We start from the raw sequence: 14,131 nt of genomic DNA, 5'->3' as shown, positions 1-14,131 counted from the left end.
GCTCTTCTGGAAGAAAGAAAAACAGGCGCGCAGAAATTTGTGAGAAAAACCGACCGGGATGAACTTGCGGATGAGGGCTGCTGTTGAGGTTGAGATTCTTTTTGTTCACCTTCAGATTTTTTAATCGAACGATCAGATTCTCCTAGTCAATTGTCTCTAACTATACGCGTTTTGCAGTTGCGGTGGAACTAGTGCGCGTCCTTGTTGGTCCTGGGTTTAAATAGTCAGGGTGAGCAGCGAGGACGCGTCGCTCTGCATCTCAAGCAGCAAACCAGACTACAGTTGCAAAATCGCTATCCTCAAGACGGGGAAAGCTTGGAAATTTAATTGAGGAATATGCAACGCGACATTATACGATAAACCGGGCTGTTACTCCCGCTCGCAAGGATAAATTGAAGATGAAAGTAACGCGATTACAATTACTCGATTAAACTCGGCGTGTCACCGCTCTGTTGTAAAAGAACGCCTGCGTAAAACGACCAACGTCTCCAGGTTTGCGCTGAGGAATTTTCGCTTCGAATACTTGAAGCAATTATTCAATTAACTGCAGCGTTGAATCACGTTTGTTCAATTCGCATATTCGGAAAATTTTACCACGCGCATAAATATTCGGTACATGTAACGAAAAGAAAAATATATTTCAGACTTATACATGCACAGATTTTTTCAGAGTTACGCAACAGGAAAAGAAAGCTGCTGCTTATCTCGTTGTTTGGGCTTCTGCAGATGGCGTGGAAAAATGTCGTGGGAAACTAGCGGAACGTCGGTGACGAAAGTACAATTTTTTTCTTCACAGTGAGCAAACCGGAAGAGACACGACTCAGCCGAATTCTTACGGTAACGAGATCGTTTCATCTCACGATGTTACAAGGTAATTTATTCGTTTGCATCAGCGAAAAATAACAATGAGGTAACGGTAACGAACGTTGAATAAGTAACCCATTTTTTAAAAGTTCACCTCTTCGTTCCGATGTGTTAAAAACGAAAAATTCGGATAGTCAACTTCCGTTTCAATTACAGGACTCTTCCGGTATCACTTGATTTACAGGAGTATTCGACTACTGGTCACAGACCGGTGCACGACCTGCTGTAGGTTCCTAGTTTGTACCGACGCCACGATCAGCAACTGCCGACTCGAGTGAGGCATGCTTTCGAGTGGGCGTCGGTAAAGAGGAACTCTACCGTACCGCAGCGAGTTGCGAAGTGTTATCTCCACCGTTCGCCAGGACAATCGAACCGGTGCAGGGCCGATTTCACTTCCGTTTTTCGTTTTTCGTTTCACGCGTGGCGTCGACTTGTTCGCTCGTTCTAAGCGAGTCGCCGGCGGATCGAGGGGTTGATTTTTTTCTCAAATTTCGTCTAATTTTTTCTCATTTTTTCTCAACCTCCTTCACGGCCGTCGACTGATGAATAACAATAATCAGGTCGACGGGAAGGAACCTCCTCGATCGTAACATCGGAGGTTCCGAGGCCATAGAGCGAGGATCGGTTCTATCGGGAATTCTTTGAACCGGTAATTCGGAGAGCCGGGGCTTCCGCGCTTCATTTCCTAATGAATATAATTATTATTGACGGGGATGTATAATAACCGGCTGACCGGTAAGACGGCAACGCCAATAAGATGAGTCTTATTTTCGGGGGCAAATTGTAGAGCTCGACAGCCGGGTTGAAGGCGGCAGGATCTCGTCTGTAATCCTTGCACATTTTTTCGCCTAATTATTTACCTCGCAGGGAAGCTTTTCGCAGCGTTCCGATTTTTTACCTCCTCGAAGAAAACCGCCGGCACCGCTTTTACAATTAGCGCGGACAATTGAATAAACGGCGCGGCGATGCGCTAAAATTTGCATACTTGATACCAGAATGATACGAAATTTAGCGAGACTGTTCTCCCGGGTGATTAAGATAAGACCGATTACTCCCCTTCCTTCCGCGGTATATTCTAGCCGCACCTCTGTACGAAATTAACCACTCATCTTCTCCGGGCATCGGCTAATTGGACGATCTACATAATCAACGCGTATACCAGTCAGCGTGCTAACGTCAAAGAACGTCGTTTATTTTTATTCTCGATTTTCTCTTCAGCGCTATGTCATAATTTTGAGCTGTATAATGTGTACACGGTATAGCTGCGCTACTTTTTATATTCTGCACACTCTCCGCGAGATCCACGCTTACATACATGCGCATATGCATATAATATGCCTATACATGCCTGTGTGCATTCCGTTGTTTTCTTCTTCCTTTTAATACCGTTGTAACATCATACGAATGAATCGGTACGATTGCTCGTATTGTTCTCTGAAATTATATAAAGGAGCACAACCCGATGCGCTTTCACTGAGCGATTTATCTTCATATCATAATTACGTCGACTCGATGCACTTGGTTGTGTATTCCAGATTAGTCCGATACCTCTAACCCTCGTTTGAAACGTTCCCGTTTCATTACTTTGACCCAGATTTTTTAAACAACAAATAACGAATCCCGATCTCTGGTGCTCTGGGAAAATAACTAATCGTAGAAATGTGCAATATCGAGGCGTATCGGATAATGTATGACGGAAAAATGAGGAGGTCTTCAACGCTAGGGCATCGTCAGGGTTGCTGGGTGGTGGTGGAGGGAAAAGTTGGTGGCAGCAAGTGCCTACTCGGGGATATAATAACGAAGAGTACCGCATGGTATTATAATAATGCAATTTGCCGCGGAGTGCCGGGCAGCGCCGGTGCTTACGATAACATCTCGAACAGAGCCCATCAACGAACTTTATTTCATTAACATACGCGATTGAATCGACGATTCCGAGCCAATCGAACCTTCGGAGTGAAACAATTAAATTATTTATTGCCCATAAATATTGAGACAAGTTACATATTTGTTTCCTTATTTTTTTCTCGTCTTTCCGTTTCTCCTTTTTTTCTTCGTAAACGTGCTGCGCAACTTTATAGTCGCTGTCGAATCGCGCGGCGTTTTTATTTCTAGAGGCAAGCAAGTAAAAAAGGATTTGGGCTAGCTTACTCCAAATTATCATAATTCCATTTCGTTGTATATTATACCCGCCCAGCGACAGTCGTAAAGACACCGATGATACCCGTGTAAAAAGATGAGACCCAGCGACGAAGTGCCGGACATAATTTTTCGGCCGTGATAACCCTCAGCTTCGACTCGCACAATGATATTATGTAGATTAAAAAACTCCGATTTACTTGTAAAAATGCAGTATCGCTGGACAGCCAACCGTTACACGGTGTATCAATTTTTAACACCGAAGATAGAAAAGCCCGTGTGCATCGAGTACTTGGGACGCGGAAGGGCGAAGGCCGAGCGATGCAGGTTCGGGACAAGGATCGTAAATACAGATTTTTTGTCCGTAGAACTAATTTCAGATTTATCGCTTCGTCGGTGATAAGGCTAATTATTATTACCTGTTTTTTGCCCCTGTGAAAATACGTTTCGTTCATTCAAACGTACTGCGTCCCATACGCATTATATTATACTTGTCGAAATTAAAGTAACGGCACGAATGGACGATAAGATTACTCGTCGATTCCTGCCGGTTGCAGCTCCTTTCCTCCCCACGTCCTCTCTCCCCTTTCTCCCTTTACCACGCCCTCTCACTCTCTCCTCTCCTCTCCTCCGCATCCTCGGAAGGTACCCAACGATCGGCGTTCGGCTCTCTTGTACAATTTATTTCCGAATTGCAGGAGGGATATAATAGCTGATTACCGAGAGTCAAGGGATGATTGCCGGTGAGAGCCTCTCTCGACCGCTGACAGCCGTGATACGAGATGAATCGAATCTACAGCAATGACATTTGGTTTAGTGGTTCGTTTTTCGGACGAGGATTATTAAACGAGACCTGCTATTAACGGCCCGAGAATCGGAGAACCGACGGACAGAGCCACTGTTGATTCAAGACGATAATACCTACCCTCGGCCCTATTTTTATAGGATAAAAAATGAAGGGAAGAAAAGTTCCTCCAAGCGGACGGTCAATAATTATAGATTCGCAGAGGCACGGCACCGACTCTCTCTCCTCCGACATCTCGAGCCTCGGTTGGCAAAGCCGATTCCTCGAGTCGTTGCAAAAACCGAATATCCTCCACGTCTTCCCTTCATTGCGATTAACGCGCCTTCCGATATCTTCCAAGCTTCGAGACCTCGGACTCGGTGCCTAGGGAATCACACATGGAAGATGGAGAGACAGGAGGAGGTCGAAAGAAACGCCGGGACGTTAGGATATCCAGGAGTCGAAGAAGCAGGGGGCGAGGCGAGGGAAGCTCCGAACGACGCCGATCGAACACCTAAAATTTAATTGCCACCGGCAGCGGCGGCAGGTAGTCAAGTCCGGACGTCGTCGGCGGGGTTGGACCTCCGGTTGCTCCGCTTGCTCCCCGAAGCTGCGGACGAGGACGAGGGCTGTACCCTCGGTGACCCTCCGACCAACCGGTGCATTCCACGAACCACGATTCTTATCTAACGGGTAATACCTCGAGGCCTACCGTATATGATTAGCCGGTCGTGCGCCCGTACAGCTGTCGCCGTCCCCGCGCGTCCCGGCACTCCGCTATAAACGCACCCCCAAATTTATATCCCCGCGTTTATAACAAGGGCGTCGATTTCCTCCACGAGTGATCGTAAAGAACCCGTAAGCGTGTTACCTTTCTTCGCCGTAAGTGCCTAAGTGCGGTTAATTTACCCTCTGCTACACCGGTTTTTGTGTTTGTTTTTTTTTTTATTTAGGAAAATGTCACAAACGAACGCATGCCGCTGATACGAGAGCACCGATTTCGACGTGTTTTTACGATACGTGTGATTTTCAGCCTCGCGTTACCATTCGGCGGTGCTGAAAAATCGAATATCCACCGCCACTTCGTTATATCCATAGAGCGAACAACACTCGTGGTGTTCTGTTTCCAGCAATTTTCGCAGTGTATGCCTCGAACGAGATAATTTATACCGCCCACGATGAACCGGATCACCGACACTGCGTATGCCGGGAAAATACAACGTAGGCATGTCACACGCCGTGTGTTACGATTTGTATTTATGATTGTATGGGTCAAAAAGCTGCACGGGCGAAATTGCGACGCGAAAGTGAAATTCGATTCGACTGGTTCGGAACGTTCCGTTATTTTCGAGCGAATTTCCGAGAGATAAGACGGGGATTCTTGGTATTTGAATTTCATAGACTAATGAAATGGTCCGGTACGGGGCAGGGAATTTTACAGCTCCGCGAGACGATCGTGTAACAATCCCCTTGTTTGCCGTTGAGAGGGGATGTTTTTCAGAAGCACGCCCTTCGACCCCTTTAGGGTAATCCTTAGTTGTCACCGACCGCGGTCTGGTCTCATTGTCCGCGGGTTTCACCATTTTGCATTTTACCGTTAATGATCTGTGAACGAACGCCCGTTACGTTGCCTCACCACCGAACAAAGCTGACGCGCATCTTTTTACCTGTTTTCAGTCCCTCTTTCTCTCCCTCGCACTCTCCCCTTTGCTCTTCGTTTCTAGTTTTCTCACCAACTAAACCATACGTAAGTTACACGAGCTAAATACGAAATAATGAAACAGAATTTTCTCAACAATTGCTTATTGTCTATTATGAACGCCACGCATGAGGCACGTTTTCTGCCGTCTTCTCACAAATGTGTTTTTTTTTTTTTTTATTTTGCAAACGATACATCGGCTCAAAGGTTTATTCATTTCGTTGCGTACAAGCCACGTGCTGTTGTCAAAGATTTTGGGTTGCGTAAAATTTATTTTTCAGTTCATGAAAGTTCAACCGATTGTAATTGTAAATTGTAAAAAGTCTAATCATAAGTGAACAATTCCGTAGTCCGCCTGTGCTGATGAGGTGGAGCGTCTTTTATTTCAAGCAAACGGTAAGTAATCCGCAATGTAGCCACTGATTGGGAAAACTTGTTAGTGTTTTTTCTCTTACTGCCGTCTAATCTTTGGTCTTCAGTTTTACCCTTGCTTATTTCCATGAGGTAACAATCCACCTGCTGTTTAGAGCGTTAGCAGGAATCTGTCGAGCCGCCTAAAAATTCGGTCACACGTAAGACAATTTTAATTAGGGTTCGCGTCGATGTCCTCCAGCCGTCAATGGCCATTACAATTGGTGATTAATTGGATTAATTAATCGGTAGAAAAATCGAGGGGTTAAGAAAATGGGAATGTTGTCAGAGTATTATTTTCATTATTTATTTTATGCTTTTACTCTACGTCAAATTCCTAGGATACACCGAATCCGAGTTTCATTCTCCCGCAGCTTTACAAGGGATCTCTGTCGTAAAGCCCTTGGTTGCCTTTTTTAATTTCGGTGGGGTGGCGGACGGTGTCTAAAATTCACACAGGACACAATGCCTCGAGGACGCGGCGGGACGCGAACCGTATGCAGAGGCTCGTTGCCTTTACCTACGCGCCACACACACACACACACGCTTATACCTCATAGTATACCATATACGTGCACACTTACTCCCGCTGAGATAACCATAGGTACAGAGATCGTGTGTTTCTACCAATTGATGTGAGAACCATCGATTCACTTCGCGTCGGCCATCTGCATCCCTGCCCGAGGGTGCGGCGCACGATTATTTTGCTATGGGAAAAAACGGACGACCTTTAAGTTTGCTCAACGTTACGCGTGCTGCCATTTTTTTGAAACAAATCATTTCATGGATTTTCCGTGAATTATATACTTACGTAATTTACATACTATTGATTTACATTCGTATCGTGAATTTTGATTCGGAAACGGCTCGATTATGCTTGGAAGTGAATGAAAATTGAAGAAACGAAAGAGTTTCGTGATTTTAAGATCGGATCGGATCATCGTATGTGGACATTGATTCAGGGTAATTGTAAGCAGTTGGGGTATAAATACCTATACTTTTATTTTAATCAAACGTCGTCCTGCGGACAAGAACGCGTATATACGCGTGTCCTAGTTACTAATTGAGAAACACCAGGATTCTAGAGCCGACATTCGGACTCTAGGTTTATCAGTTACGTGTTCGGAATCCCCGATGTAGGAGAAGGCCGCATTAGCATACGGTAGCGGTCGGCGGTCGAGCCGTTTCGATACGCGGCAAACGCGGGCCAATCTTGTACATAGTTCGATATTTTACAGACACAGCTGCGGCGTGAGATACGCGAGTCTTATAAATGACATAGAGTATAGGTGTAATTTAGTACGGCACTTGGATGGGGGTGGAGAGTGCAGTGCGTGGGCAGCGGATCGTGCAGTGATTCGTAGAAGGCGATTTATTACTCGGGGGAAATTGAATTACTCTGAGTGACTTGTGGAGAAATGTCTAAGAACTGATTTGAATGCAATTGATTAATTATACCTCTTTGTATTTTTCTTTTTTTTCTTCTTTCTCATTGGCGGGCGCCGTATTATCGATTTCTCACTAAATAATCACCGTCCGCGTGCGTCAATTGTACGCAGATAGCGGGGCACGCGTACGGAGAACCAAGTTTTGAGTAACGAGCCAACTCTGTACGGATAACACCTTCCAAGATTCAATTATCGGCAGTGAACCAGCCTTTATTGCTCCTCCGTCAAATCGTATTCCACTTTCGAGGCTCCGTGGCTCGCGTTATCAAACGATCTGCGCATAATGTGTATTTTGTGTATAATAAATAATGTACATATATATATACATATATATATATATACATACAGCACATGTTACATGCGACGTATACGCGCAAGGCACGACTCTCACTTTTATTACTGCGCTACTTCGGATCCACCGTGCAGAATCTCGAGTCTCGAAATATACTTTATCACTTCCGGTTTGTCCTGAAAAAATTCACGTACAATTTCGAGATATTTGATACAGGAGAACCGGAAGCGAAGTTAGACACGAGCATCCCTGAGTTGCATAACCGCGTATTTTCTAACATCTCTGATTTATGGATACCTATATTCGGTATTATGCAATACTCGTGCATGTTGTATAATAACGTGAACGCAATTCAATTTTCGTTGGTCGTCATAAAATTAGCCTTATGATTTATAGTGACAATTATCGTTGTATCATTGTGCATGTACACGCCCGCTAGCTGGTGTAAAAATTAACTTTTTACACTGAACTTTGGGATTTCGCGTCGGCGTGTCGGGCATATCGCATGTCTCGGAAGCGTAAAATAAACCTATTTCTATGCAGGTGGAATCATTGAGTAGTTTAATTTTAGGGCTGGTTTTGATATACGATCATGCGAGGTGTCAAAAGAATGGTAATAATTGCTAATTAGTGAAAATTAGAGCAACCACCTAGACCTGTTGCTTGTTTCCTGTTCTTTATCCTCCCGCTGCAGGAACTCAGATTACCGCACGAAGCGAGCACGGCTCGAGTGCCGCAGGTATATCCTTGAATAATTCTCCTCCTTATTTTTTTCACTCTCTTTCTCCCCCTCATTTTCATAATACTGGCTCTCTCAATAAAAATATGCATAATAAATTTAGTGCGCGTATATAATGCGCTATATATACCGGGCATGCCTCACTCCTCTGCTCGGCATCTGCCCGGACTTAATGCCTAAGCGATATCACGATCCTGCCGGCCGCAGGCCTTCGGCCCGGTCGACTCGCTCGCCTGGAATTGAAACGCGGAGAAGGAAACACCGTATCGCCTTACGAATTCTCCTGTAACTTGAAATAATTCTACGAATGGTCAGGAGGACTCTGTATCTCGGATCTACCGAACCCGCTTTCTCAGGCATTCGGAATTGATTGAGACAAGATCGGAAAGCTTTCGGTCGCTTCCTGGACAGGACTCCCCACTTTATGTCGACAGGACAGTTCGGAGATAGCGCGCGGTCGACGAAACCGGGGGTTGAGATAGCCGGCTCTCTCCGAGGGAAAGGGATGCTGCTCTCGAACGGGTGAACCTGGAATTGATGCGATCCCTTTGATCTAGCCGGTTCGATTTATAGGCAACGCGTCGCGCCTGCCGCCGCACGAAATTAAGACCCGGGACAATCGCTTCACGCGGATCCTCCGTCCGTTGTAACCGATACTTATGCCTATAACGACATCGAATCGCGGCAACCCGTTTTTCCAGCAATCCAGATCGTCGTGCGGCGAAAGGATTGTTTCAGTGGGGTAGAAAAGTGCCGAGTGAATCGGGTACAGCATTCACCGAATGTGCTGTTAAGTCTTACAATTTTCAAGAGTCCACGGGTGATGCCTTTTCGCAGTTTGCGTTATCTTCTTCAACGCTATTGAGCAGGTTATCCCAATTTATTAGACGCGTCCTGCAGGACCCGCGGCAGACAAATGAACCGATCGATCGTTGAGGCGAGACGTTCGTAGAAAAATTTTTGTCCCACAGTACAGGGTGATTATCTTATCGAGACGGTAGGATCTGAAAAGGCGAAGAATCGGGCTTGAGGTTTGCCGGTGAGTTTAAAATGCGATCGGTAGGTGAAATACAACGACATTATCTTGGACAAGTTTGCCGCATGCTCGACTCCGGCGGAGCAGCGAGAGGATGACTTCATTCTAGTTTCAAGGATCGGTAGAAATTTATCGCATCCTTCGCGGCACATTCAGTCCCGCATGGATCGCGGTTCCTAAACGAGGAAATACACAACCGGCCGTCCCTCCGCCCCGCAGGATGGTCCTTCAGCCTTGAGTCGAAGTCGGCGCTTCGGTTGATCCCGGTCCCAGTTCCCAGATCTCGAATCTCTCGACTCTTAAGCCACTAAAAACGTCTTTATGAGTTTCGGTTGTTAACACGAGCTGGACCGCGGCGATGCTGCGGCACGTATCTGCGCGAGATCTCGCCCATCCTTGGAGCAGCACCTGAAGAAGGCGAAGGAAAAGAAGGGGTCCTCGGGGATAGAGCCGTCATTGGGCTCTCGAAGCCTGAGAATATCGTTCCGTCCTGCGGCGTCGCATTCGCTCCAGTGCAGTGGGAAGATGTCGCCCAGGACCCGCCGGAGATTTGTGACGAGTCCGTACCTGTGGGAAACAAGTTATATATGCTTGCAACCCCGAGTCACGGCCCGAAAAGCCCCACGGAGCGACGCCTCTCTTACAAAACCTGCCTGCCGGACCTTGTAAAATCATCCGAAAACCTGCCCCTTTGCTTGTTTCTGCGTACGAGCCGTTTCCAGAACAGGGTTGCTGGAAAAACAATTTGCCTTCAAGCAAAGTCTCGAGTTTCCGCAAAAACAACGTGGAAGCTTTTCCGGAACCAACCAACCTGAACACTCTGAGCAACCTGCTACCGCCTGGTTTGGAAACGGTTTGCACGCGACTCGGAATCGCGGGGCCGAATGAAATTCGGCTCATTTGTCAACCGGAACGGTTATAGTTCAGGTTTAGATGGGAATAAGGCGAGTGCTGGAAGCGCGCAGCGTTGGTTAGATAGAACTTGTTGCTCGGAGAAGGATTGCGACAACGCCGGTTGGATTTAGCGAGTTGAAAATTTATACGCCCTGGATTAGGAAGAATCCTTCCTCTCGAACCTCCCGTTCGCGTGTTGCCGATTTTTATCTTTATTTATGGACACCGCGGCGAATGTCTCACCTCCTTATTCGATCCGCGAGCTCCTGCCTCTGCGGCATTACAAGACTGAGCAATAATGTAGCGGTCCGGGAAAATTCACTCCCAATAATCAGCTATCGCGGCTTTTAAGAAACGGGAGAGAACAGAACTTCGGGAATATTTTATACCCGCTATCCGTTATCGGGATGAGCTGCAGAAGTCGATTTACAGCCTCGGGATCCAGCGCCGTGCGTCGTGGATCCCGACCACTTCGAACGGTCGGCGTTTATGGGTGCGGCGGTCTCTGAAAAGAAGGACCAACGTCCGTGCTCTGGCTCTCTTTAAGCATCCATCGGGAACACGTCGGTCGAATCCTGCACGGAGATGCGGACGGACGGGATCCACCGGCGCAACCTTACGAACTCACGTGCGCTCGAAAAGAATTCTACACCTGGTTACAAAAATCATCGAGAGTTGGTTCGAAGCTGCGTTGCGACGGTAAGAAAGATCCTTTGCATCTTCAATATTTCTAGTCTCGCTTCGTATCTTTATCTCGACTGTACGAAGTGATTTTCCACAGTTTTCCCCGAACGTTTCGAAGAGATTCGCCATGGGCAACCGATCCATTAGCCGTCACTCGCGGGTCGGGACAAAAACTTTCAAGGTCCACTGTACCCGGTCTATCGCCTGGATGAAAGAGAGACAATTTAATTCAACGCCAGGCGATCGCAGGTGCGTTGGCCTGCCTGTAGCCAGCCAGCCATCTCTCGCCGCGCACAGATCTTGGGAGGTAGATATTACTCCTCGGAGCGAGGTGATGACAGATCCCTGGATCGATGAGTGGTTCGCCGGACGTGATCTGGCTGCGCGATTACACCTCCTCGTCTCTAAACAGAATCAGTTCTTCCCACATTCAACTCCGTACCCCGAAGATAACCGTATATTTCTGTCCCTCGACCACCTCCGCCCTTTCTTCTTCGTCCACTGCCTACGTAAACCGACCGACGTGTCTGCGTTATGTTAAATACGTACGGTACGCAACCTGTTTGCCGGGCGTTGTGGTTATCTCGCCGAATGTACCCGACAAATTAAACCTATTTACTACAGTTTTTATCTCCCGCAGCTTCTCCGGCTGGCACTTGACGAGCCTCCGATTTCTCCGGCGTCCCATCGTCCGCCTCGCCACTCGCGATCGGAACTCGTCGCTGCCGATGCGGTCCGGTAGTGCCGAGGAGTTTGTTCCAGAGATAACGATGCACTGCCTACATGAGCGCGAGGAATCGTCATGAGAGTAAAAAACACAGATGAGCGAGGGAGGACATCCGAGAGAGAAGAACCGCTTGTCGCGTAGCGGACGCGACACTCTCGGGTGCCTTTTCATCGCCCACGTCTGTATATTCCCCGCGAATTCCTGCATTTCTCGGCTACTCTCATCCTCAGCTGTGACTTCTCAGCCACCCTTACGGACCGCGGAAATATTGGACACAAAAAATGAGGTCACCGTATTCGCGGTTTCACATTCGCGATCCATTTCATACCCTTGCAATCACGGCTCGGGACTATCGGAGTCCGTACCTTGCAGCCGAGAGAGAAGCCGGAGGTGTTCGTTGACACCTTTGGCGTGTTCCCCCTGCCCCTTTCCACACATGGTACTCGGCGCAATGTCGTGAAAGATGTGCGGGCGTCCCGAGGCGTTGCTGCCTCGTGATTTACGCAGAATCTCACACGGCCCACGCAACCGTGTTTAATAGTTTGATTTAATAGCCTCTCGTCGTGGGTGGATATTTCGTGTGTTGAACCAAGACACACGGGGCGCACCGAGCGATTATCGATTATCATTTCTTGTCCAGATGAGGATTCGACCACGCGCGCGGTAAATGAGAGAAACAGACTGACTTGTTTTGTCGAATATTTTTCAAACATCGCCAGAACAATTCTTTGTGCATCTGAACCTAGTTTGACATTTTTAAAGGCTGTTTTCATCGTCATTGCTATTGTACAAATTTTTCGATTCCACTCGGAAGAATGGCCGACACTTTTTCGTAAATTCTTTACCGCAAAGCTGCAAAGAATTAACGATCGCTTGTCCAGTCCGACGAGTTTGTATGTTTCATGAATGCGGAATCGCGTATGTTACATTATTTATAACACGATGATATACGACTGGTGTAAGAATTCGTTGGCTCGGACAGTAAACTTCGCTAAGCCAGGGTTGCGATCATAAATACTTCTGTTAAGAAAACTTTAAAAAGTTAATAGTGTAATATCCCAAAAGTAAGAAATTGCTTTCGGTAGTTTCTACGTCTGCGCTAACTATTTAAGTGAATGCCCCTAAATATATCAGAGTTGACGTTTGTGTGACCCTATAGAGGAACTTCTCAATCCATGGCACGACATCCACCGTCGTGTATAGTAATCTCGCTGGCTAGAAGCACTCTCGTTGCCGGCCAGAGGCAGAAGCCCATTTATTTATTGCACGTAAAGACACTAAAACGTATCCTGACAGGTAACGATTTTTACGCGGCAGGCGCACGGTTGACGAAAACCCAACGAAACACGAGAAACAATCAACTTACGATTAGCCGTAGCGTAATGCGCCCGTCTAATCGCCTCAGATATAAAACAGTCCATTTTACTGTATGATATCCACAAACTCGACCGCGTAACGTCGATTCGATGGGAGAGTATCAAGCCTCACCGCGGCAATACACTCTTACAAACAAGTTGTTTGCCGTACGTCGAGATTGGTGACCGGTGTAAATGTAACACAGTGAGTCTTCCTTCTCCCCGTTAAGACATGCGGCGCGCCTGTTTATGCCTCGACATAAATCTGTGTGTGGATGGTTTATTGGTTTACTACGTCATGGGGTTAATGGCTAGCTGCGATCTCGAGCAGTCACGTGGCCTGAGGATCCAAAGGCTCAGGCAGAGGCTGAAAGAGAGACAGGACTAGCTCTACGAAGGCTTGGACAGCGGGAAAACTCACGGCAGCGGACAGGTAAAGGCTTCCTCGCTGTGCACAGCTGTTTCCCCGACGGTTGACTAATAAGTACAACTTTCTAATACAGAGCAAGAACAGAAGAAACAAAAAAGAAAAGATGTGTTCCAACATTATTGTTATTTTTTTTTATTTTATTTTATTTTATTTTGTGTACGGTAATTGAAGAAGAGAAACAAATAAAAAACTCTTGGAATAGGTACAAAGTCGGAGTGGTGCATCGTTCGTATTCTATCAAGGTGGAATACTGTGTTCGGGATAAGATCCCGCAGGTTTTACGATTCCTCGGAGTAGCCGGAGTCCTTTATCGAGTCGATCGTTTCATGACGGGGCCCAAATATTTATTAGGGCCTGCTGAAGAGAGTTTCGAGTCCAGCTGGCTCAGAGGCGACTCGCAGTGTCACGGGTTTGACGGGGCACGGTGGTCTCGGCCAGCCGTAAGTCCGTCAGGTACCATCGCTGCATCGTCAGCCGGATGCCTGGAGGAGGATCGGACGATCGGCGATGCGTCTACCGGCCCCGGCGATCGAAGTGGGCAATTACGAAACCCGGGTACGTGGATCATTGGGTGAGAGAGTGTCGAACGTAATCGAGGCTTACCTTCCAGTAGGTATAGGGAAAACGGC

At 47.0% G+C, this 14,131-nt stretch overlaps 1 long non-coding RNA gene across 1 annotated transcript; it reads left to right on the top strand.

The window, feature by feature from the left end:
• Positions 1-10,767: 10,767 nt before the first annotated feature.
• On the top strand, positions 10,768-11,976 carry LOC124292747. The gene is made up of 3 exons (XR_006902652.1): positions 10,768-11,005; positions 11,088-11,540; positions 11,631-11,976. It is a non-coding gene; the product is annotated as an uncharacterized LOC124292747 (long non-coding RNA).
• Positions 11,977-14,131: the final 2,155 nt, after the last annotated feature.

This window comes from Neodiprion lecontei, chromosome 2, assembly GCF_021901455.1.
Source record: "Neodiprion lecontei isolate iyNeoLeco1 chromosome 2, iyNeoLeco1.1, whole genome shotgun sequence".
NCBI classification, from domain to species: Eukaryota; Metazoa; Arthropoda; class Insecta; order Hymenoptera; family Diprionidae; genus Neodiprion; species Neodiprion lecontei.
This window is presented reverse-complemented; position numbering and strand designations above follow the sequence as displayed.